This window comes from Diceros bicornis, chromosome 17 (assembly GCF_020826845.1).
Source record: "Diceros bicornis minor isolate mBicDic1 chromosome 17, mDicBic1.mat.cur, whole genome shotgun sequence".
Classification (NCBI taxonomy): domain Eukaryota; kingdom Metazoa; phylum Chordata; class Mammalia; order Perissodactyla; family Rhinocerotidae; genus Diceros; species Diceros bicornis.
Window position 1 is genome coordinate 14,619,093 of NC_080756.1, and position 2,084 is coordinate 14,621,176.

At 35.5% G+C, this 2,084-nt stretch overlaps 1 pseudogene; it reads right to left on the minus strand.

Moving 5' to 3' along the window:
• Positions 1-915: 915 nt before the first annotated feature.
• LOC131415680 (olfactory receptor 6C6-like) lies at positions 916-1,845 on the minus strand (annotated as a pseudogene).
• Between the last annotated feature and the right edge of the window lie 239 nt (positions 1,846-2,084).

Here is a 2,084-nt window from a genome sequence, read left to right on the forward strand (position 1 = left end):
AAAGAGAATTCTTATATGAACCACCTGCTTCAGAATCACTTACACTCCATGTTTCTATCCTGTACTCCAGGTAAATTGAAAATAATCTTTAGGGATGAGAACATAGACTTTGTTTTTAAATAAGCCAACAAGGTGGGTGATTCTTATTAACTCCAAATTTCCAGGGGTATAGACCTACCAGATAAAGTCCTGCTACATTTTAGGACATACAAGCTTTTTATGATTTGAAGCCTGCCTTTTTTTCTTGCCTTGTTGAATTCTATCTCAACTGAGGCAAGCTTTTCCCCAAGGGCAGCTAACATTTATTGCGAGTTCGTTCTGGGCTAGATGCAGATCTAGGATCATTTATATATATTATCTCATTTCATTCTCAAAATAACTTTATAAAATAAGAATTATTATTATTATGTCAATTTTATAGCCGGAGAAACTTAGCAACAAAGAATTTGAGAAACTTGATTAGGCTCACATATATGTCTGGATTTAAACCCTGGCTGACTGGCTCAAAAGTCTACACTCATAACTGTCAAGCTTGTGATAACAGCGAGTGACATTTGAAGTACTTCCTAGAGCCCCAGTGGTAGTGCATGTTATAATATTTATGTCTTTCAAATTCTCTTATGATTAATATGTAATTAGTATAGTTTTTTTTTGAGGAGGTCACTACATGTCTTGTAGAATAAGTGAAATTTAACGTTTGTGTTGATGACTAGAAGAAAGGACTCTTCCTATAGCACAGAAAGGAATGCCAATCATAAAGAGAAGTAGGAAGAAAAAAGGGCATCGTGCTGAAAGGTTTTGTTAAAATGTTAGGAGAAGGTTAGCTAATTGAAGGACAGATTAAGTAAACTTAAAAAATGAGTAAAAATTTTTTACCTTTTCTCCAAGGTTTTAAAATTAAATTTTTTCTTCATTTTTTGAAAAAAAAATCTGATGGAGTGTATCCTTGAAGGCTTGTTTCACTTGCTGGTTCCTTAGAGTATAAATAAAAGGGTTTAATAAAGGGGCAACTGAGGTGTAGATAACAGCTACACCTTTGGATAAAGTCACCCTTTCTTTTGCTGATGGCTTCATGTAAATAAAGATAGAGCTCCTGTAAGTAAGGGAGACTACAATCATATGAGAAGAACAAGTAGAAAAAGCCTTTGTTCTTTTCTGAGCAGAGGAGGTTTTTAGAATGGTCTTGATAAAATACGTGTAGGAAAAAACTACTAATAGCAACGTGACCACTAGTGTTCCACCAGTTAAGACAAATGAAATCAATTCTAGGAAACGAGTGTCTGTGCAAGAAATCTACAGCACACGGGAAGTGTCACACATGAAATGATCAATTACTTTGGAAGCACAGAATTCCAGTTTCAGTCCCAAGATCAACGGCGGAAAGGTAATCAGAAAGCCAGCTGTCCATGAACTGAGTACCGGTTGGTAGCACATTTTGTTGCTCATAATGATTGGGTAATGTAGGGGTTTACAGATCGCTACATAACGATCAAAAGACATGGCAGCCAGTAGGTAAAATTCTGTACCAGCTAAGAAGAGGGAAAAGAATAATTGAGATGCACAGCCATTGTAAGAAATGCTTTTGTTTTTAGTCATGATGGTGATCAGGAATCTGGGACTACAGATTGTTGTCAATAAAACTTCCAGGAAGGAGAAATTTCGGAGGAAAAAATACATGGGAGTCTTGAGGCGGGAATTCAGCAAGGTGAGAAGAAGGATGGATAAGTTCCCCATCACACTCAACATATAGTTTAGAAAGAGATATATAAAAATCACAATTTGTAATTGTGGGTCGTCAGTCAGTCCCAGGAGAATGAATTCTATTTCTCTTGACTGGTTCTTCATTTCAGATTTGAGTCCCATTAAACAGACATAGGGAAGCAACTCCAAAAGTGGAAATAATTGGAGTTTTAAAAAGCTATAGACATAAAAAAAATATCAGAAATGTAAACAAGTTCGAAATGTTGATCCAATTTGACATGACAGAGATACCTAAAATTACAGCATAGATCAACTTAGGCAGACTCTGACTTTTCCATTTAAGCTGCAGTTATTTTTATAACACTACTAAATCCTTTCTTTTT